This window comes from Sinohyriopsis cumingii, chromosome 15, assembly GCF_028554795.1.
Source record: "Sinohyriopsis cumingii isolate HCF-2022 chromosome 15, ASM2855479v2, whole genome shotgun sequence".
NCBI lineage: Eukaryota > Metazoa > Mollusca > Bivalvia > Unionida > Unionidae > Sinohyriopsis > Sinohyriopsis cumingii.
In genome coordinates, this window is record NC_142975.1 from 99,277,185 (window position 1) to 99,302,757 (window position 25,573).

Here is a 25,573-nt window from a genome sequence, read left to right on the forward strand (position 1 = left end):
AAACTTCTAATGGTATTATAGTTGGTTCCTTAATGAAACTGCTGTACAAAATTAAAAGGCCTTCTCACTTTCTATCAAGTTGGATACAATTATCTTTACCAGCTAGGATTTCTTGATCCTCTTTTTTATACATCAACCCTTTGCATATGTAGTTAGCTAAAACAGTATTTTGAACAATTAATTGCCCTCTTGCAAATAAAATCCCAATTGCATGCTTTTACCAGTGTGAGAGCTCCTTATATAAGTAGCTAAGTATTCAGTAACTGAATTTCCACATCCACATGCATCAACTCAGAATTAAAAGTTGCAAAACATATACAAATTTGAAAATCTTGAGACATGTGTCACTTTGCATAGTGGGTGTTATGATTTAAATGCAACAAGGAAATTGAATTAGGGTTAATTTCTTTAAGCTGTATTCAATCATGGGGCCCAGGATTATAGAATGGTCTAGGCATACACATCACTAATCAACTCTCTCTAGTCCAACCAATGTGTGTATATGAGAAAGCTTGCCAGTAGCGTTATGTGTGTTGATTTCTTCCAATAAATATGTTGGCTGCCATGTAAAGTCTATGATGTCCTGAAAAATGGTGTTAAGCTCCATACAAGCAAGCTAAACAATCAATGATATAATGGAACAGTAGACACCATTTTAGCTAAATATGCCAAGAATTGATTTAGAGACTTGGTTAGTGATGATGACTTAAAATTGGCAAGGGATTAAAAAGATAAAAGAAATGACCTTTCATGGCACTGTAATATAACAAATGAGGAAAAACAGAAGTTTATTGCATTTGAACCTTTTGTTTTTTCACAGTTTCAATTTAAGTCATAAGGCCCCTTATTTTGCCTTACCAAACATATAGCAAGTTATTACCTCAAGCCCTAGCACTAATAATGCCTCACAAGTAAGCAGTCTTTTATGAAGTCTCAGGTCTGAGTATATGTCTAGCAATACTTATGTCCAGTTTGTTTATAAAATTCTTTCTCACATGGTACAGTTTTCAGAGAGACACGATAAATTCAACAAGTGTGGTAATGAAGGGACAGGCATTCTTTATTTATGCACACATCCCAAAGGGACATTGCTATGTTTGAATCAACACTGAACTGAAGAATGGAGCATCAGCTGCATCAATTAAAATATTGTGGCCCACACAAAATACTGCAAGGACTATAATCAATTTATGAGTGCAATGGGCATGAATTACTGTAGCAGACTGGAGGAAGTAATCCGAATTTATTAATATCTTGAAGCTAAATATAGTAAAGTTTTCATCTATAATCTGTGGAATCGTTTTTGCACACAGTTTGCAGGATTTGTCTTTGGGTCATCGTTTTTCTTTTTCTTCATCTTTCTAGCTTATGGTATCTTGATAAGTCTTATGGTGCCGTGCAACTGCACTTGATGACCACAGCCAGTGACATTGTATCAAATCTTCTGGGATCAGATGATTCAATGCAAATTCCACATAACCTATCACCATCCTCATGTTTGCCATCTGACTTACTAAGTTATTTTGCCTAAATAATAATAAAAACAATCTGGTCTGATGTATTGATAGCGTTCTGAATGACCATAATATATTCTCTGTATCTACCCTAGAAAATCCTGAGTGGATCGCTGTTTGGTTTTAATAAACCAAAGTAATCCAATGAAAGGCATTTTACAGACACAAGTGTCTGTTTCCTGTATGCAGTGATTAAATGATAGTATTATGTCTTTATTTTTTTAAAACTGATGATACATATGATCACCTTCAATGTGCAATATTAGTTATGTTAATTAAAGAGTGGGCAATATTTGAATTTCAAAGATAAAAGTATATGCCATGATCACTTTACTAGGATGATTTGTCAAGTGAGGTTATCTTTTCTGTTTGAATAAATATTGTTAACTAAACTATTTTCGCAAGTTATGACATAAGAATGATTCAAAGAAAGAAAATTCATTAAATTGAACATATAAAATGTAATACTGCAACAGAGTCTAGATGAACTATTTCTTCAGAGACACAATCCAGACTCTGTGGCAGCAAAATTATCAAATAGGACACAACTAAGAGACAATCACATTTTCAGTCACAATGGTTTGACAATTATCAATGGCTTGAATTCATTGACTGTGAAGGCAAAGTGATTTGCAGTTACTGCAAAAAAAGTTCCCAAACTGTCACAGATTTTAAATTCTACCAGTGGACTTGTAAGTGTTACTGACAAATTCAGGATTTAATCAAGCAAGTCTCATGATAGTATTATACCTAATAAAGCAAAATGTAGCACAGTATATTCATGACACTTAGGCCAGCATGTACAAAATATTCCTCAAGTTACAGTTGCTAGCACTCCACTAAGAAATGTCATTTTATAATAAATAAAAATGTAATGGAAAAAAAAAAGCGATAAAGTGATTGCACTCTTTAACATAGCCTACTACCTAACTCAATAATGAAAATGATTTGGTTCATTATATCTTTGTGTTTTATGGAATAAATGCATACATCTGATTAAATTTTAGGCAAGAGACTGAACTTTTGGGTTAAGTTAAAATGTATGTGGAACAAATGCATTTTCTAAAACTACTTGTATCAGTGTGCATTGTGACTTTTCTTTAAGATAACTCTAAATGGTGCTGGGTATATATCATTTTCTTCAACTGCACACTGTTGTCTTCCATTTGATTTGATGACTTACAGCTATACTGTCTACACAGTAGGCCTCAACGTCAGGAAAAATTCTGTATACTTCAGTTACAGCTGAAATAAGTTTTGCATTAGTACCTGAATCAGACAAAAAAGGTTGTGTTCTGGTGTGTGAATAGAAATGGCTAAAAGTAATATAGACAAAAGCCATAAGAGTACACAAGTTACATATGAAAACCACCAATTCACTTGCATGTGTGGCATACAAGTTCAAAGATTTGCTTCATGTTTATTTGTGTACACACATTGTTCAACTCATAAGATATTTTAAGAGCTATTTCTCTGTTGTATGCATAATTCATTTACAAATGTGATTAGTGGGCCACACCGAAGGCCATACTGTTAGTTCACTTGGCAATATGGTAACGTCAGCTGAAAAGCATAATCATCCATTAAAAGAGCATTATGATATGAACATTAGGTATTTAGGACATATAGATTTTTCTTTTCCAAATGGAGTCCAAGTAATTATTGCCCAATCCAGGTATAATTTTGTACACAAGTAAAGAACAAAATAAGATAAATCTTCATTTATTTGCAATTGACAATACACTTCTTAATGAATATACACTTTTGCATTTATTTTGTATCACTTGAATAAACAATATTTCTTTCAGTTCATTTTAAACTTTTATTTTATATCACTTGAGTAAACAATATCTCTTTCGTTTCATTTAACACTTAGAAACAGGTTCTTCCAGTTACAGTAATCAACTCTGGAAACAATAAACAAACTGGAACTTTTGACCTAATTATATTACATTTACTAGGGTTAAAACAATAAATTCCTTAACATAATAAATTAACAGTTCCAGTTAATCAAACACAAAATCATCTTTTATACAGGGTGTGAACTGTTAATATTTACAGGATAAAGCTTATAGTTTCCAAATTGATTGAAGCTTACATGTTGCAGTTGCTGGCACATATCTATTTCCAGCATGGTTTGCATACATTCCACCTTTAATAATTTTGTTACTTCCCTACCCCACCCCATTCAGTAACAAGTATCAAAAATCAGGCTCATTCTAAGGCAAAGTCTGTAACTTGTGTACCACAGTCATCAGAGAGACAAAGATGCAAAACTTTATGATGCCTGTCAAAGGAAGAAAACAGTTTGTTGTTTACCCAAGTTTTGAACCAGTTAACTTGAATTCTCAGACCATCAATTGCTACAGCCCCACTAATTACAATTGTTAGGGAATAATGAGAACTCACCTTCAGTTATCTGTGTATATATATAATTTTAATAACCAAGAATACCGGATGTCTGGGAACATTATAGCATTCAATGGTAACGTCAGAACTGAGATGAGAGAATTAAACAAGCATAGTACATGACATAATATATCCATAAACTATTGACTGGGAAAAATACTACAGAACACCATTTCTGCTGGCAGTAAGATGTTGAACCTATATGTCATAAATATCAGGTTGGACATTAGGACCAGTAATATTCATAATGGGCAGTACCCACCCCCCACCCCCCAAGTGAGAAGGGCCTGATTTGTAATCTAAGCCACCCAACCTATCACAGCCTTTATAGTACTTGAAACAAATAAAACAAACTCTGAAAGTTATTAAAACCAATTTGTTATATTTCCATAACTCTGCATAGTTAACTGTGCAAGCAGACTTAAACATATCAGTGTATGACAGTTAAATTGAGCTATAGCATCGATTAACAGAAGCTACGAATTCATCAACAAGCAGTGAACAATCATCTTCACAATAAATGTCAAACATTAGCATCCATAAGCTGTCAAGACAAGTTGTTACACTGGATATATAATCATCCATTTATTTCAAACAAGCTGTGAAAAACGAACCTCACGTCCGTTATATGTACGCTGGCCATTGAAAAGGATGCTTTAATAGATTAATGTTTATCGTCGTGTCTTGACAACCATTTTGCGCGCGCACACCGGAAAGTCATGCTATATATTTGTTACTTGTGAACGTATTCGTGGGCAGTACGCTATATATTGTTCCCGTGGCCGTATTCACGGGCAGAATGCTATATGTTTGTTCTTCGTGAACGTATTTTTGGGCAGTTACTTTGTCATCTTCAACCTAAAGGTCAAAACTGCCCATGAAATTTATATATCTGCCCACGAACCGAAAACATGAATAGGACTATAACATAAGTGTATATACTTATTTTCAACATATACATAATTACTATGTAAGAAATACAACCTATGTATATGTATTTTGATTTGAAATGTAAACTATATCATGTCCTTCCCGTAAACCCACTTTCGGGATGACTGCCCACAACGCACCTAAAACGTGTATATATATATATATATATATATATATATATATATATATATATATATATATATATATATATACTGAAATATGTTTCCACATGGTTGATGTAAAAGGAGAAATAAAGTCTGTATTTGTCATAGCACGTACAAACCAAACAACACGAAAGTCCACAGCGATCCAATGAAGATTCTTGGTAAGTATTTGTACATTTACGTACATTATCTACACTGATAGTGGTGGAGTGTAGTTACATATCCACACCTGTCAGCTTGTACTAACTTAATCCTACACATTTTCCTTTTTTTCCTTTTTGTTTTATTTTTTCGTTTCATGTAGACTTGTGTGTGCAGGATTGCAACTACATATAACCTTTTAGGTTTACCTAGCCAAGTTTTGAATTTAGAATTTTGCATTTTGTTTGAATTTAGTGTAGTTTTAGGTCATTGAAGGGCATCATAAATATCAACATGAATACTACTCAGTTTTCAGATTCCTTTCAAATTGAGAACTACTCACACCGAGGCAATCGATCAGATTGTGAATTACACAATTCAACCAAGTGTAACTAAGCTTAGTGCTTACTTAAAAACCCAGACATAAGGGACGGGGATCACCAAATGCTTGTTTTATATCACACATCGAGTGCCAAATTATTGATTTTGGTGATACCACCACATGCCCGAGACAATCAGAAATTTTGATTGCATTGAAAATGAACGGGATGTATATATAAATGCAACTGACAGGTTGCAAATTGGGGGCCCAACAAATACATCATATACACCAAAGAATTATTACAATCCACTGCTAGTCTTCCAAGAGTGGGAAGTTAAAGGCATTACAGCGAGTGGTTCAGTAGCATCCCCCATATGTAAGAGAGGTAGTTGATATCTTTGTCTCAGGGCTCCACCTGGAAATTGAGACTAATGAGATTACATACAAGATATAAAATAAATTAAAAAACCATGTTAAGCACAGCAAGATGGCAGCGGTATAGGACTTTCAAAATGTCAAATCCGGGGTCTGGAATGTCAAAGTCTTGAAGGAGGAGGCCCAAAAAGTCCCAACGTACTTTTACGTGATGGGTGTCTTCCTAAAGGCCTGGTACCGTGGCTGTGAAATAGACAGACTGCCCCCACTGTAAACAGGTGGGTCACACCCCTAAAGATTGCACAAATCAACTGTTAGAGGCAGCGACAGGCACAACGTAATCCAAAGCTGCAAATACAATCATAAACCTAGAAAATGGAGAGAGTGAAGGGATGCAAAAAGAGTTTAGCAAGCTCTTAGAATAAATCAAACGAGGCATACTCGAAGAACCCCGTAACGGAGAAAAAGCAATCTAAAAAGTGGTACAAGAGCAAATTACAGGTGCCACAAATCTATAGAAAAACATTACTGAGGAAATAAATCTAACCTTGAGTGCAACATATGTAACAACATGGGCCAAACTGCAGCAAGAAACCTAGACTGGTAGAACTTCCTGAGCCCAAATAAAGCTGGTAGATCATACAGTGCCATAAATGAAGGGAATAAGGGGAACACTCTAGAAGAAAATAAACTTTTGCCTTTTAATCTGTCTGCAGGGGGAAGAGGAAAATTCACTGGACGGAAAAGACCCATCCCAAACTGATGAGGGCACGGTGGACCTTATCGGCTTAAAGCTTTTAACGTCGACACCTATTCCCAATATGTATAAAATCTTCCGCCATAATAGTTCAACTAATAACTGGAGGCTACGAGATTGTAGCTAAGGTACGCTACCGCACAGGGATTCGTAATCAAGAAAACTTAGAGCATCTGCCAATGATAAGAGGTCGTTCGCAGCCTAGGTGGGGGCAACCTATCATGTTGTTGCAGGAACTCCCCACACCTTTTTAATTTACGGATACTCATAATTTTCTTGGTGACGAGCCCTATCGACAACGGAGCACTATGCACTATGCGGAATACCTACTAATTAGTACCCTAAGTTTTATTATGTGAAACTGAAACTACACTGCTGCTGAGAGTTTTGGTGACTGGGGTCTTGCAATTATGTACGCACAAATTCAACTACCTCTAAACTTTGAGTAAAACGAGAAAATCTATATAAGGTTATTACTGTGATTTTAGTCCTCATGTTAGGCGTGCCACTTACCAGCAGTAACAGCTGCATATCCAGTGAATCGATCCTTTTCAGCTTTCAAGCCGAAGACCACAAGTATGAATGGTTGAACGTTATACGACTGAATACAATATCCACGAGTGAATCTATACAATCAATGAAGTATTAGAAAAAGAAATACACGATGCACATCCATATTGCACCATACGCCTCTATTTCAGTTGGACTGGTGATGCTGTGGTTAATTTATGCAGTCACATCCGAGGGATTGTTTCAAACAAAATATATAACAAAACATTGGATAGTAAGAATATGAAGAACTGTTACTCTCTGAAATTAAGATGCTTACTTATTCCTTATTCTCAATTAATAAGTATTCGATAATTATCGAATCAATTAGGACTAGGCTAATAGTTACCAAAATTAATAAGTACCCAGTTAACAACACCATTTCTCGAATTTAACTATCAGTCATATATATAGCATGAAATAATAGTATTTTACACTAATGTGTAACTGACAGATAAATTGTGAGCAACAATACGTTTCCATGTGGTCGCCAACTCAATGGGAACTAGCAACCATTTGCTTATCCCCAAATGAGACAGTTTGACATAACTTGCTTACTCATTTCTTTCTTCCCGCTTTAATAAGGAACGGAATGTCGTTTACTTCTTGCCGATATAAAACAAATAATCGCTACAGATTTGAACACTGTTCATGGCATTCATATCTAGTGGTCCACCTCGACACCTATAATAAATATGTTGAGACTAAAATATTAGTCAGAAAAATAATAGTGGTCTTTTTTTGTATCAGCTATATAAAGCTAGATATAAAGAGATGACCGATTGTATTAAAATTTAAATGACGTGAATCCTTCAAAGAAGTCTTTTCATATGAACCCCTCTTTGACAGTTTGTAGTTCGGGTTTCTGCTCCAAACAGAAGGAGATGTTACCACAGAAGCAGAGGGGCGAACAGACCACTTGCTGGAAGGTTCATTTTGGAAAACTAAGGCTTCCTATGAAAAATGAAAAAGGTTGAAGATATCACTGTTGGAAGGTATATTTTTGAAAACTAAGGCTTAGTACAAAAACGAAAGTCAATAACGTCAAGCTGTCTATTTTGTAACCGTCGGGACACTTATTTATTTATCTCCTCTGATGCTCTAATTGTCAACCACATATTTTATCAAGACCTACACGATATCTTGTTTTGGGATCGTATAAATTTATTGTTATAAATCCGTGTGGAGCAGATTGTGCTTTTGAAAAGAAGTTTCTAAATCTAATTATGTCCATATCACCGCTACACCAAGTTTGATGAATATTTTGTAATGTATGTGTATCAACTCCATTAACTACAAATAAAATATTGGAGTTATTTTTAATAACTTTTGGTATTTGTAGATATCGTTTAGTGACAGAAATTATATCTGTATTTTTATGCCTGCCTCTGGAAAATATTATAGCTGGATTTGATTGTTTTGAATTCATCAACACTCGGTGCTTCATCACTATCGGTTATAAAATTATTAATGTCGTCACCATCTTCATTTAACAATTTTGCACTTTCATTAAAATCTTTAAGAAAATTGTAGCATCTTTGATCATCAATTGTCGGTGCAACTAAATGCAACTTGTCTCACTTGAACCATCCCATTATCAAATTAAGTAATAATTGTATTTTTCCACTTCCAGACGGACCTATTCCGATATAATTTGGTAATGCTGAAATATGTTTTACTGGCTCTTGATTTCGTGTCGCTGATAACTAAATTACACCCGTACTATGAAGTATACATGAATCTATATTGTTTGCGTTGTAGAGTTAACACTCCAAACACTGATTTAGTCACTGTTACAACAAAAAGTGACAAATAGCATATGGTGGAAAATAAGCAATATTTAACAGAAAATTTGTTTTCTTTTTTTTACCCAGAATTCAACGCAAAGATGGCGGTGATATTGTTGCATTAATGTAACAATTTCTGGGAACACTATAGGCTAAATACACAGGATAAAAAATCGTCCTTGTTAGTGTGGGCCTGGTACCCGAATTGATATTCGACTTAATGAACACGATGAACGAAAACTTGGAGAGTATCCAGTAAATGCGATTGGTCAAGGGATATTGGAAAGGTAAAGCAGCCATTAGTAAACTCGCCGACACACCAAACGTTCCACGTTTTACTGCTGAAAAATTTTTAGCACGACAAGCAATGATGCAAAGTTATCTACCACCACCTGCAAAAATTCAGCATTCACATGTTGATGTCAGCACTCCTAATGACCTTAATCAAGCAGATATTCTATTTTACCGCACCATACTATCGAAAGTGGTAGACGTCACTTAACATACAAATACGCGTTGACTGTCGTTGAAATTGCAAGTAGATATAAAGAAGCAGAGCCACTATCAACTAAAACAGCTGCTGAAGTTGTATCTGCTTTTGAGCGAATCTATCAACGAGGACGTTTAGGATAGCAACAATTATTACAAGTTGATCCTGGCAAAGAATTTCTTAGTGCAGTGTCATCTCTGATGAAAAAACATAAAGTCGAAATTAGAAGAGGGCAAACTTCAATACACCGTTGAACGATTTAATTGGACGTTTGCTGAGCGGTTATTGGACATCATTATATGAAGGAAATAATTCAAGACAACATATCTCGCGAATGGGTTGCATGATTACCAAGTGTGATAGCTGCGTTAAATAATATAATTATTCGAACAACTGCCATGAAGCATATTAATGTGATTACAACAAAATACATACCAATACAAAGAACTTAATTTTCAAAACAACCAGTATTATGTAATGTGACTGTAAGATATTTATATTAATCCGGCCAACTTTAAGAAAGTAAAAAGAGCGGCTGATCCTATTTGGAGTGTAACAACACATACAATATCTAGAGTGGTAAGATCTACTGGTAGACCTGCAATCTACATATTAGATTCAACTACTCCTCAACGTGGATTCGTACGTGAACAAATAAAAGTAATTCCGAAATACACACAATTACCAGCGCATTCACTTTACTAGCACCTCGCCGTCGATTACAATCAAGACAGGTTAGCATCACATTTTTTGCGTGTATGACCAAACTTACTATCAATTCTGTCTACGGTAAATTGTCTCGGATCGTTATATGATTGCTGCCACAACATTACTGTATTACAGCTTGCACATGATTAATTTGCTGTTGTTTTACAGTCATTATAAATTCAGCATCAAGGTCAAAGTCGTGCTTATTTTTTGTCACACTGTTTATAGCAAACCAATTTTGTTCGTATTATATCATTGTCAATAACATTGCCAGTTGTTTATGTAACGTCTATTATAACCCTCCGCAAATGAAATATCTTTGTAACTCTCAACACTGCGAGATAAACTAAGTTTGACATTTCGATACGATCATCGACGATCAGAAATAGTTAACCCCTGAGATGAATCAATCGTCATTGCGTATCCTGGCGTCCACGGAGATTTGTCTATTTTTAGCGCATCCTCAACAAAATTAACATAAACTAAAACATTGTCATTTAACACAAAATTGTGTTTTTTCTGACATCCTGGTATATCAACGTCGATATTCTGCTGTCGCGCATCAACCGGTCGATAACATAATGGTGCGGGTAGGTTTGAAAATGTTGCTTTATGTAACATAAATAATTGTTGTTGAAGTGTATCACGAACTATCTTTCTACTTGCAGCTATCAAATCGTCTGGTCTCCATACATTCAAAAAGTTACTGATAGGAGTTTCTGAAATTACTTCACGCTTTATTTCATGCTGAACTTTATTCGGTTGTAGTCTGATTAATGTCTTAATCTCTCTTAATTCTGAATCAAGTGCTCTATGATCATCAGCTATTTCTTCATAATAATCAACAAAATTCCCCAGCCATTTATGTGGAGATAATCCAACAAAAGGCGCTGGTTGACCATGATCGTTGCACATTGTTACATCAGTATTTTTGTCAATAACAATCAAGAAAATGTTTGTAATGTTTCGAATGACACTATACATATTTCATCCCAAACGATAATCTTTGGAATGTATTTCTCTACCTTTCGATCAAGAGTCCAATTATCGACTGACGGTGCTGATGATACCATTAATGTTTGATATTTTTTGTAATAAATATCTTTAATCAAAACGTCGGCGGACTCAGAATAATCAAGCATATTTTCTTGTTTTATTCTCCATTCGCCCGACGATGCATAAGTGCCGATATGTAGTTGTTCTAACAATCCTGAATATTTAATATCGATATAAGACGAATCCATAGCGACCCTGACAGCGAACTTAGAAACTCTATTTATCATCAATAATATATTTATCGAAACGTATGCGAGCACTGAAGATCTTACATAAGTAAATTGTGGTGACTCACCGCCCATATAACGCACAAGTGTACCTGATTTACTTCTATTTGGCAAGAAAGCTATTTCGAGACTTATAAACGTATTTTTCGTTGTTGTATCAGCGATTATAAAATCTAACTCAGCATCATCTAAAATTAATATTGTATAATGTCATTTATGATCATATGATCCTCCTTCGGTGAATTTACCAATTATTTGTCTGCCAAGATCTTTGTGCGATTTTATTTTCGTAATTAGTGATATCAGGATTTTCATCATCAGAATATTTATTTTGTTGTGGTAACGAAACTTCTTTCTGCGGGCGATAAGATATTATTGCTTCACCTACTGTCAGAAATATCAGTATTTTTTACATCGAGCATATTGTAATAATACTGTTGGTGCCCACATTTTTCTGAAAAATGTTTGCCAAACCAACATAACAAATATGATGAAGACCTTTAGCAAACTCGAATGATTCAATACAAGCGAATCCAGTCAAGTCAAAATATGGCAATGGTCCATTTATCGATACTATGATGAATTCGTGTGTCGGATGACCGAATTTGTTAAATTATGCAGAACACTCTAGCATTTCGAGAAAACTTCCAGGATAACATGCAACCATAGCAACTGAGATAACATCTCTGTGGTCGTATTTACTATTCCATAATCCACCGTGTCGGTATTCGACACAACTCGATATTATGTCAATAATAAAATCAAACCGAGTTGGTTTCCACGCATTTTTCTCTCTAGCAACATGAGCCGCAACTGACGGAACTGTAAAACTATTATTGAGATATTGTTCAGCCCTGACATCGTCAGGGGTATATTGTAATTCAAGATTTTTCATTTTTTTTATGACAAGAATCTGTTTTTTTCTTCCATGCCGATATTTCCATCTGGTCAAATCAATTCATCGTCGTTTTTAGAACCCTGAAATAACCATATTGTTACAGGATCTTTTTATTTGCATGCGCATTATTTTCAATAATTTCGATCTAAGCCCCTTTTGATTTATATTTTGATTCGTACAAAATCTCCCCGGTTATCGTTCTAATGTTTTTCTGAATTTTAGTTTATTTTCCAGCTCAGCGGCGTCTTTGTTAGAGGCTCCAGTATCCTTAACTTTTTTTACCCACTCGTTTATTATCTTTTATCCGTCAAACCGTTTCCACGAGTCGAAACGGTAACAAGTTGTGTTACTCGTTCGGCTACAAAATTTATTTTGAAAATTTCATTGGGTTTAGATTTTCAATGCTGATATTTTCATTCATATATATATAGTACCATGCAAATTATATTGATTAAAGGCAATATTAAAATAAGAATTTCACTTTTTTAGTTCACGTTTTTCTTGCAAAAGTATTATATACAAGCAGCTTTTGAAAATGTTATTCACGTGGCGACCATTCCATAACTGTTTCAGGGTTAATGAGTGAAAATAATGAGTTAAAAAGAAATAATTAAATGTTAATGTGCACTTCTTTTGTACTAAGACAACATGTTACGGAAGGAAAGATAAAGTTAATAACCTGAAACTAATATATTTGGCTCTTGCAATGGCACATAAAGCATCATTAAAGAAAGAATATAACCATGGTCATTTAAAGAGCTGAATTGGCCAAAGTCACTGGCTTTCTAGCTTAAATACATACATGATAAAAACATGTTTTAGTGATTGATTAAAGTGGCTCCATGTCTATTCTTGTAATCTGAGTTAAAATTTTAGTCAGTGAATACCATATGTCCAAAAATGTAATGTTTTATCCAATAAATGTATTCCATTTATTTTTGACATTTTAGCTGAACTACATTTGAGACTTCATTAACATTGCCACCCCAACTCCAAAATAAAAATTAAAATAACCACCCATTATTACGACTCACAAATGTTCCTTTAATCCTCACAAACAATATTATCCTATGAAAATGCATATATTGCAGACAAGAACACAAGGATACGCAATGAAAAATAAACAACTTATAAACACTAAGCGTCTATAAATGTGGCTTATAAGATATGTTAACTGACTGCAAATAAAGCTGATAATAATATTATCAACTCGTCATACAACATTTTTGCTTGTTTGTATTTTTCACTTTTTCCAAAACATAAATATATTTGGGTTAATTCAACACTTGGCACATAATTGATACTTTCTTCATTTGTCCTGTTTGGTTTCCTATATACATGGTGACACTCACGCATTTTTCAATATCGGATCGTTACAAAGACCTGAATCCACTTAAGATTTGACTGTTTGGGAAATGTATTAAATCCATAATTGTTATAAATTGTATCATTTCAGTGGTTATATTTGTACACTGCACAATGATTGTTCCCACTTATTTTATTCAACCTGAAAAATATATAATTTTATAGTTTTTGCTTGACCTATTTCCCGATGTGTGTATTACGAGCGACTTGACTGCCCCTGCAATTGCTTGTCTCACAAAACTGTATACAATAACATAAAACCTAGAGACATCGTTGCATGTGCAAAACAACGTGAAAGGAGTCTATCTTGTTTTGAAAACTTTGATGTACACATATACATGATACAATGTCTACTAATTAAATTACTTCTACTACTACTATTAGTATTACTACTGCTACTACTACTACTTCTGCTAATACTACTACTAATGATACTAATAATAATAAAAGTAATGGTTATTTATAAAACAGGGCACTATATATCCGTATATCATGCGGTACAAAAAGATGTTATAGTGCGTAACAAAAGAACATCGTATTTATAAGAAGTAATATACATGAAAGTTGTTATTATTGCATTTGTCGAATTGGGTGTGATACCAGTATATTCTGCATAGTAATCCAACATAAGGATTTATGGGAAACCCTAATCTTGTTTGTGTTTGAAGCAAAATTTGTGACATTGATCTAAAGTCTATTGTAGCAGGATTCGTTGATAAAACGGTTTATCTAACATTTGAGGCTTTTATAATAGTGAACATTGCTATATTAGTCATCAGAATTGTACCAGTATAATTGTGTATAAAGGACTTGAATTTGTCTAACGTTGGATTTTCATATACAAAGGTTGGTAAAATTGTATTCGTACTTCTCCATATGGCTGACAAGCAGTAATAAAATGAAATTCATATTTGATGTTAACGTTGCAAATTTGACACAATCTATCCTCATAGCAGATATTGTCATATCTTCCCGTAATACGTCTAATTAGCAATTTTTGACTTAAAGCCCAGCCGGGCAGGTACTTGCACATGGTACAAAACCTTGTCAGTACCTGACCAGTTCTACAAATTATAATATAACTGTTCCTGGATGTTGTAAAATGCTACTGAATAAAAACAAATTACTTAATTGAAAATTTTCATAAGGGGTCTGATGGTTAGAATGACATGTATGTGAACACCTTTTATGGTTAAATGTTGTTCTTGTTCTGGCCATCTGGACTTCATGACTATCATCTTTTCGTCTTTGTCTTTAGGTTCTTCTTCCACGGTATTCTCACATTCCAAAGATGATCCACTACTCAGCGAGGGATAAAGGTATTCCATAGCTTCTAATGGTCTAGAATGTCTTCTCTCAAAGTGTAGATGTATATGGTGTTATCAAATTCAGCATACAAGATGACGTTCGCCATGTGGTCTGGAGGTGGGTGTGCAAACTGAAGTTCCACACGAATTTGGCCCGATTTTATATGTTGGAAATGTCATTCGTCGCTGCTTTGGTCTCGAGTGAAATCAAAAGCCAACAAAGCATATCCTCCTTGTGAGGATCGCCATCTTCTACTGACAGGTCTGTGTTGCTAAATTTGTTCTCACCGCTGTCTCACGTTTCCATACCACGCAATCATCAAGATGAGGGTTCTTGGCCTATGTTCCGTACGTCAAGAGATTGTTCAGGTACGATTGGTAAGGGTAAGTATCCATGGTACTGCGCTGACCATTTTGTTATTCAGGTACAAATCCACTCCACTGAACAAGGAATGCATTAAATTGTTAAATGAGCTAATCTAGCATCGGCTCCTGGAGGGTTGTTGTCGATTATTTTCACTTGGACTTTCTGGTACAAGCAACTACTATTCACATCGATGTAAACGTTGGGCTGCCTTTTGATTTCAAACTCGATGGGAGTTAACTCCGTCAAAGAGGGGACGGGGTGAAATTCTACCCATTGGGATTCTTACGTCGGCATCATGGTGGATGGCATGGCAAACATATTAAGTTCCGACTTGGAACAGGCACAACACTCACGGTGCATCATTTATTTCTCTCTATGATTTAATAATCAAAAACGTCCAAGTCTTGGACGGTTCTTTTTTATTAGTCTTTCTAGCTTTATGAGTGTGAAGTCTTCTGAATGGGTGTTTTCGTCGTCTCTATCTGCTTTGTCCTTGCTGTGGCGTCATGGAAGCGGGAATGCCCATATTCAGTAGCGTTCAGGGCATTTATAGGCTTTTTTCTTGGGCCTAAAATGTATTTGCCGTTTGAATCAAGACATTCTTGCCTCAAGAAAGCTTTTTTGTTTCTCGATGATATTATGTTAAGTGTATAAACACTAACACAAGAATGAGTGAAAACAACAAATGTATTTCCCTGGAGATACAACAATGAAACAAATATGAGAACTTACGGTTTCCAGAATCAAATCCAAAAATAATACAAGAATAATTCACGAATACAATTTCGAAAGTCAAAATGTTTAAATGTTCTAATGATTGCAAGTTCGAGTCCCGAGGAAGATTCCAAGATGGAAGACTATGACGTAGGTTGTAGCTTGTACTGTGTTGACTTATACAGTTCCTTGTATAAGTATAATAATTAATCCTTCGGTCTTGAAAGTCGAAATAAAACGTTCAAGAAAATTTTTAGTTCAATAGTTCTGTATGAATACAATAAAATTTCCAGAAAAAAATAATAAATAAGTCCAAGTAATCTGAAGAATAATTAACATAACTCAAAAACTCAAAACTTCAATTCTGATCACGACAGAATAAAACAACTTTACATGAAGTGTTTAAAAGCCCGATCTCTCTCCCTCTCTCTAAGCATCATTATTAATTAAAAATGCCAAATTGCGAAATAGAGGATGACGTGATCATGTCTGCATGTAAAAGTCACATAGCTCCTGTTTGTCCTTGATAAGAAACAATCATTTTACTCAAATAAAAAACATGTTTACTTAACCCTCAAGCAAGGGGAAACTAAGTCAAAAATAGAAACATGTGTTCTATTATTAGGTATTGAAGGAAAACTCAGGTCAAACTGAATTTTCTGGAAAATATCAAATTCCTAGTAAAAAAAGTTACATCACATTGACATGGAAAGAAAATAAAAAGACTCCAAAACCCTCATACACTCAGATCAAGTCAAACACAAATTAAATCCAATATAAGTTAAATCAAATAGAAGTAACACTTACTCCATAAAAAAGAAAGAGATGAATGATCAAGCTTTCTTTTAACATAGATGAAAGAAAACATAAGAAGAACTCTAATCAATTACATACAGTGTAGATGAAGTAATACATTGTTATACACGAGAAAGTGCGTTTGCTATTAAATTCTATTTTTCCTTGATGTGCGTGGCCCCGAGTGGCAGAGTGGTCTAAAGCGCTCTCCATTACGGATCATTGCCATCTCACCTCTGTCTGTGTGAGTTCGGGTCTCGGATTCGGCCAATGTAGGTATGTGAGAAAGCTTGCCAGGAGATTCTCGTGGGTCGGTGGTTTTTTCCGGGGTTTTCCGGTGTTCTTCCTCCACCATTAATACTGGCCGCCATGTATAATAAACATGTGCTTAAAAATGGCGTTAAACCACACAACACCAACACCCTTTATAAGCCTAATGTTACGATTATATTCCTGTAACAACAATATCCACCATAGCAGTCTTTAAATTTTATTTTTCATCTTGCCGATGAAAGTAAGGGGGTTTTGGTCACTAAACACAATAATCGAAGAAGGAGCTAATATCAAAGCCAAACCTTCCTTCTCGATTGTTGAATAATGTTTTGGTGTTTTATAATTTATTAGAAAAATAACACACTGGCTGATCAATACCATTTTCATCTTCTTGAATCAAAACTGCTATAATCCCAACATCACTTGCATCAATAGACAATTTAAATGATTGGCTGAAATTTGGAGCTATAAGAACTGGTGCGCTTTTAAGTATGGCTTTCAACTTGTCAAAATCCTCCTGACATTTTTCAGTCCAAAGGAGCTTGCTTTTCTTAATCAACAAATTTTTCAGTGGTTCAGCTTTATATAAAAATTGGAACAAAATTTTCGAGAGTATCCGGCAATACCCAAAAATCGCATCAGATGCTTTTTATTTACAGGCACAGGGAAATAAGAGATTGATTTGACTTCAGCATCTATTGGTTTAATTTGTCCATGTCGCACGATGTGTCCTAGAAAAGTTACACTAGCACGGCAGAACACACGTTTAGACAAATTAATAGTCAAACTTGCATCTGTGAGTCTGCAAATGAATTTCCGAATTCCTGCTAAATGTTCCTTCCAGGTGTCTTTGTAGATGATGACAGCATCGATGTAAGCATCACAATTGTCTAGGCCAGAGGTAATCATATTCACGAGACGTTCAAATGTACTTGGCGACCCTCTCATCCCAAACGGCATTACTTTATATTGGGAAAGTCCATCTTGAGTCACGAATGCCGAAATTCCCTTTGCTCTTTCCCTTAGTGGAATTTGCCAAAATCCTTTCAAAAGATCATATTTGGTGACATACTTGGCATTCCCGATCTTATCAATACAGTCATCGATTGTTGGCAATGGGAATGAATCTGTTTTGGTCACACTATGCACCACCTACAGTCAGTACACATACGGAAAGTTTGATATGGTTTTGGAACAAGTATGCACGGTAAACTCCAGTCACTTTTACTGGACTCTATATAGTCATTTTCCAACAAATATTGAATTTCTTTTCTCAAGTATTCCTGTTTGAGAGGGTTTATTATGTACTGGTGTTGTTTCCTAGGTTTCGTATTTACGATTTCAACGTCATGGAAAAGTGTGTTGGTTCTTGTAGGAACATTTGGAAATAAGTGCTCATATTCACATAACAAATGTTAAAGTTCTTTTCTTTCTTGATCATGCAAATGTGAAAATGTTCTGGTCCAGATCGTTCATAATGTCTGAATCCCGAAGACTTTTTACTCCAATATCAGTAGAATCCGATGAAATACCTTCACATATCATTTCACTGAGTCGGACAGGTAGAACTAAATTAATTGTATGTTTAACCTTGCTATATCTTTCAATATACTGGTACTCTTATAATTTAGTTAGACCCAAGGAGCACTAATATTATACTTAACTCATTAATTTTCATTTTAACCTTGTAACGTCCGTAATATCTAATATAAAGAAAAATTTGAAGAATGAGCAAGAGACAAAACTCCATTATTACTAACCTCAAAAGTTCTCTCCACTTTAGTTCTGTCAAACCATAGGTTAACTTTTGACATGAATTGCTGAATGCCAAATTCAGGCATTATAAGCTGGAAAGTTCCAGACCTATGTTGGGAAGGCCAAATTGAGGAAAAGACTTCATCAAACCTTTTACTATTTTTTTAGATTTTGTATTCCTCAAGGGAATTGCCTCTTGAAACCTTGTCGACGCACACATAATGGTCAACAGGTATTGGTTACATGGCTTGGTCTTACGTAAGGGAGCAACACAATCTACCTTAATTTTATTAAATTGTTCATCAAAGGCAGGAACAGGTTTGAGATGAGCCTTGGGAATTTTCTGACTTGGTTTTCCTACCATTTCACAGGTTGATAAGATCTACAGTATTTACTAACATCACTTTTGAATTTTGGCCGGTAGAAATGAATCAAGATCTCGTGATAAGTTGTATTGATCCCTAAATGAACAGCTAATGGAGTTCCATGGGCCAGACTAAGTATGTATTTCCTGTCTGTATGGAACTACACTTGGATAGTTCACTGACCAATCGTCATCAGCAGGTACCTCGGGAGGTCTCCATTTTCTCATAAGAATTCCATTTTCAATGAAATAACAGAGAGGAACTTAAGTAACTTTAGTTTCATTAATGGCTCTTTGAAACAAACTGGAAATCTTGGGATCTCTTTCCTGTTCGAGGACAAGTGATTGTCGTTTATCACATTGATTAGAATAAAGAGAATGAGTCGTTAAAAGAGGACCACAATGATCAATACTTTCTGATTGATCAAACAAGGAGTGAGAGTGAACTCATCAAATGCCTGACCAATACATGTGTCAGCTAAAGGAATACTTTCTTTATCAACATCATTCTCGAGAGCTTTCTTTGCCATACCTATGGTAACTACTCAAGGGAATCCTTTTTCTCAACTGGATCTAGTTTTTAATCAAGAAAAGCTTGTCCGTTACAAATTGATTAACCACAAACTTGTTTCCAGCTAGGTCGTTGCCTAGTAATAACAAATGCTCTCAACGGGTAAACCAGAGACTGTTCCGACTGTCACGGGTCCTGAGATTAAGTCTGATGACAAATTTACACAATGGAGAGGAACATTAACAAAGCCGCACTCTACTATCCGAACAAGAACACTCTCATTAGAAGCCTTCACAGAAAAAGGCAAAGGACCTGACAATAAAAGGCTCTGAGAAGCTCCTGTATCCCTTAAAATATTAACTGGGATTGGATTGGCCGAATCACTTGGGAATTATATAGAACCCATCGATATGAATTGTTCACAATTCTCGATTATCAAATCAGACTATGGTTTGTTAGACCCAACACATATTTTGCTTTCAATACATGACCGTGACCTTGACCTCTTACAAATAGGAGCATTTGGAATAGGTGTGTCTTGATTATGATGCCGTTTATTCAATTTGTATCAATCATAAATAATGTGTCCTTTTCTCGTGCAATATTTACACGTAGGGAGCGACAAGGCTGTTGAATAAAGCTTCTATGCAGTTTGACTTTTAGAAGTTGTGCCAGTTTGAGTTTTAGAAGGGCTTGTATTAGACTGAAATACTTTTCTGCCAGAAGACGGCTGAGTGGAATTCTTATTTACAAAAGGAACTTTATGATTTAAAGAATACTCATCAGCAGCTTGAGCAGTATTTTACAAGGTTTCAATCTGAAGCTCGTCATGATAATATTTAATGTCACTATGGACACAGCTTTTGAACTCTTCAAGTAATATAAGCTGTCTGAGACTTTGATAATCTTGTTCAACTTTCTTGGCGAAGCACCGTCTATCAAACTACTGTTCTTTTTTCGACCAAATTTAACATGAATTCGTCATCATTCTTTCTATATTTTCTGAATTTTTGCCGATAAGCTTCAGAGACTGACTCATAATCCCTTAAGATGCATTCTTTAACCATATCATAGTCACCCCTTTGTTGAACTGACAGTGAACGGTAAATATCACTAGATGTACCAGTGAGTACACATTGCAATAACTGAGTCCAATGAACCTTTGGCCATCTAAAGAAAAATCAGCAACTTTTTCAAAATAAGGAAAATATTTGTCTACTTTTTTTCTCTGAAAGAGGGTACTAATAGAATATTCTTTGCAAGATCAAAACTCAAGTTTGTATTTGAAGTGTGAGCATGCTTTTCACTTGCCAGCTCCATTTCCGTTATTCTAAATTGATATTCTATATCGTTCTCTCATTCGTCCTTGTTTAATTGAATTTGTTCATTTTGTAATTGCATTTGTGTTTCGTTCTCTTTTTCTTTCGCTTGGAAATGCATTCATTTTTCTTTCTTTCTTTATTGTCTCTCTCTCCTCTTTCTCAAATTGTAACTTTATTTATTACTTTTCTTTCTCCGATTTCATTTGTTATTTTTCTTTTTCCAATTGCATTTGCATTTGTTTTTCTCTTTCTTCTTTCTGAAGTTCCAGCTTCCTCAACTCCAGTTCCATCTTGTACCTTAATTGTAATTCCTTCATTTTTATGTCAGAGTCTGAAACAGACTTACTCCTCGATACCAAAGCACTTTTATCCAAAACATTTTTTAACCATATGCTGAACCCAAATATTTCTTATTTCTTGTCTCGTTATGGAAGCCCTTACCTCAGAAAGATCTTATTGTATGACAAGTTGCATTTAAATCATCCTTTTGGAAAAAATCTAATTGTTCCTGGTAAGGATTTGAAAGAAAGATTTCTACATTTTATTGCAGTTTAGACAAGATTGCTGATTTTACTAAAAACGTAAAAAAAACCCACGGGGAATTCAAATTTAAAAAAAACAAAGCTTTCTGAAAACTTCTATCCAAAATTCAAAACTATCCCGGACAAGCCCCCAATTCCGATGTTACGTGTTTAGTCTAGAATAAACAGTAACACAAGAAAGAGTGAAAACAACAAGCTTTGAAAAATATAAAAAAGAATTTATTTCCCTGGAAAAAATACTATAAAAATGAAAAAGATATGAGAACTTATGGTTTCCAGAATCATATAAAAAAATAATTCAAGAATAATCCACAAATAAAAATTTCGAAGTCCTAATATTCAAATGTTCTAATGTTTCCAAGTTCGAGCCCGGACGCAGAATCCAAGATGGAAGACGACGAAGAAGCCTGTAGCCTGTACAGTGCGGACGTTTACAGTTCCTTGTAGAAACATAATAATTAATCATACGGTCTTGGAAATCCAAATAAAACTTTCAAGAAAAGTCGTTGTTCAAGAGTTCTGTATGAGTACTATAATATGTCCAGAGAAACGAATTAATCTTTAAGAGTCCAAATAATCTGAAGAAAAAGTTACATATAATTCAAAATTTCAAAACTTCAATTATGGTCACAACATAAGAAAACAACATGCAATCAAGTGTTTAAAAGCCCGGACTCTGGGAACTCTCTCTCTCTCTCTCTAAACATCACTACTAAAAGTAAGTATATCACAATTTCGGAAATACCAAATTGCGAAATAGAGGATGACGTGATCATGCTTACATGTAAAAGTCACATTGCTCCTGTATGCCTTTGAACATACCAATCCTTTTACTCCTATAAAAAGTTATTTACTTGACCCTTAATCAATGCAACGAACTAAGTCAAACATTGAAACAAGTGTTTCTATTATTAGGTATTGAAGGAAACTCAGGTCAAACTAAATTTTCTGGAAAATATAAAATTCCTAGTAAACAAAATTACATTACATTGACATGTAAAGAAAATAAAAAGGCTCAAAACACCATAAACAATCAAATCAAATAAAACACAAATTGGATATAATATTGCAGAAAACTTTGCTTTTTGAATTTTGAATTAATCATGTTTTTGAAATTCTTTGCCTAGCGTCAGTGCAGTATTTTTCAAGGCGTGCGATCCTCGTGTCACCATCGGTTTCAATACTGGGACCAACAAACGAAAGGCTGATTTGAACATATCTCCTAAACCATATCCTCGCGGTAGAGCGACGTCTCGGTACACTGGATACATGACTTATGAGTCGTTAAGGAATCGTTTCCGAAAAGTTTCACCGTGACTTTTCCTTTGGTAAATTGAATATTTTGTCCCAGTTCTCCTTTTTCAGCAATGTTGACAGTGTCAAAATACGACTTACTGACGGTTAAATAATGATGATATACAAATTCGCGGTGAACCTGATAGGTGTTTACATCTTCCTCGTTAACGTTCGTGGCAGAATCTACTTTGAAAGGAATGACACGCTGTAACGGGGGCAGGTGTGTTCCACCACGTTATACTCCACCACATCGGAATACACGAACATCAAATTCAGTCATTTTTTTCATTTCTACCGGGGTAAAAGTATCGTTGTCGAAAATGACGTGCAATTCCTTTTTCCTGATCACAGCCATTCTCATCTCCACGTCCCCAACAAAAATGTCAAACAATTCAGGACAAAATGGACAACACTGTTCCATTTTGTTTATCCAGAACTTTGTCAAATGCTGCATTGAATTCATCAGCAATCGCGTACACCAGATGTTGACCGCTAATTTAATAGCTTGGGTTAGTTTTGTTGCACTGCTTCGTCGATAACTTCGACCTCAAAAAGATTTTGATTTGGAAGGACATATAGGACTTGTGTCAAGAGAATCATTTCCACAAAAGCCACTTCCCAATGGGCATCGTGATCCAATTGGATGGCCTCGTGTAATTTGGCCGTGTAACAACACAAAGTGATATGGAAAAACACCTCCATGGAACTGTCACTGGGTAAGGTAAAGTAAAATTGGTTGTTGTTATTCATAATTCGAGAGTTCTGCGACTGTCCGAGGGGTCAGTGGAAGTCAGAGGAGTGTCTCCCCCCAAACTATTTTTGTTGTTGGAGTGGTGACTACCGCTGAATGCAAGATTTCCGTTGTTCCCGTTCGAGGAGTATTTCAGGGAATGACTGGGAAGTCGGAAGAAGGAAACTATGCAACTGCTCAATATAATAGACCACAGTTTTTGTCTCTTTGTTGCTAACTCAAATTGGCAATGGCTGAACCGATGACACAATAAGTCACAAAGATTTGGCAGAACAATACGATTTGCGTATTAGGCACACGTTCTCAAAACCACACTCACAAGGCTTCTTTTGTAGGTCTTGCAGAGATGAACTGGGGTAAGGAGTGGTCAGTGCAGTGGCAGCAGCAGCTGAGGTTGTGTGGAAGGGTATGATGGTCTGTTCTTTTGATAGTCGATGACTTGCAAAGCGTCGATCCAAGAATCAAAATAGGGAGGATATCCTTTCCAACGTAATATGACTTCTTCGATACGTCGTTTTCTCTCTACACGGGTACTTCGTTTGAGAATGTTTTCGATGTCGTACACTTCGTCTTATTTTTTTGTCACACGTTGTAACTCGGGCAAGTAAGATGACGGCCACTCACTCGTCCATCACACGAAACAATTCCTTGGTCCAGTTGGTTAAGTAACATTTGTCGAAAGTGCATTTGGTTTTCCCGATGTGCACCCAATCTCCTACTGCTTACACTCGACTTGTCTTGGGGACAGCCACCGTCCGGGACGTACCAAACAGGCGCTCGAAAACGGTCACTTCGTTGTTGGGAGTCACTTCTTCGAGTGCACGTAAGATTGGTTTTACTGTTGGACCAAGCGCGATAAAACGTCGATATACCTGAGAGTGTGGTGATGCGTAATATATTTCCACATACGTTGTTTCAAGGTGCATTGAAACCGTTCCACGCTGATGGCTTTGTTTTCGGGATTCAGGTGATGAAAAAATGAATGTCACGTTTTTTAAAATTCTTTTTGGAAAGCTAGGTTCAGAAATTCGGCGCTTTTGTCTGTTTTCGATCGAAGAGGGTGCCGATTAATTTGTTGCAACATCAGTTGGAGGGTTCTCACTAATTCACTGCTCGATTTGGAAGTCAATGGCGTCACCCAGACAAGTCTTAAACAGACGTCGATGACACAAAACAAATATTTGTAACCATGATTGTAGGTGGCCAAATGAGAGACATCGGCTAAATCGGCTTGCCATTGATGGTCGATTCTCTCCACTCTGGTGGTGTAATGTGCACTTGAGCTAAACTGAGACTTTTCAGACTGGCTTTTGGCAGCACGATACAATTTCTGAACTCCTCCGTAACCCGCAGGAGGGGATGGATCGTAGTAAATGCTGACTAACACCTTCTCCACCTTTTAATAAGTCACCCACTCTTCGCTGATGCTACCTTGGATGAGGCGAGATGTGGTTTGGAAAGGGCTTTACGTGTCCGATGTGACACTGGAGTAGACGTACAAAGTAGTGGTGCTGGTGGATGTGGTAAAGGAATGGCTTTGGCCTTCTTTTCTTTTTTAACTTCTGATTTCCCTTCTTTCTTTATCACTTATGTCGAAGGAGGAGTGGACATCATCTTTTTAACCCAAGCTTTCAGTTCTTCTCGTTGGGGTGGAGAAAAAGGGGTCAACAACGACGCTGCAATCTTACTAGGAATTGGAGCGGCTGACGGTTTTTGAAAGATTTCTGTTACTTGTTCTTTATCAGGCATTCGTGGTACTGCGTCTCTGTCCTGACCTCTGAGGGTAGTGGTGATAGTAATGGTGATTTTACTGTTCATCAAGGTCTTACAATCTTTCACAGTAGGCGGAGCTGTTTCGTCTAAAACTTTCTGGTGAATGAGTTG

At 35.7% G+C, this 25,573-nt stretch overlaps 1 protein-coding gene across 3 annotated transcripts in view; it reads right to left on the reverse strand.

Annotated features, from left to right (window-relative positions):
* LOC149782379 (uncharacterized) overlaps positions 1–7,351 on the reverse strand; it is a 225,994-nt gene extending 218,643 nt beyond the window's left edge. For all 3 annotated transcript variants that reach the window (XM_089933774.1, XM_089933773.1, XM_089933772.1), the window contains exon 1: positions 7,126–7,351. The gene's annotated coding sequence lies outside the window, so the exon portion shown is untranslated. The remainder of the gene's footprint in view (positions 1–7,125) is intronic.
* Between the last annotated feature and the right edge of the window lie 18,222 nt (positions 7,352–25,573).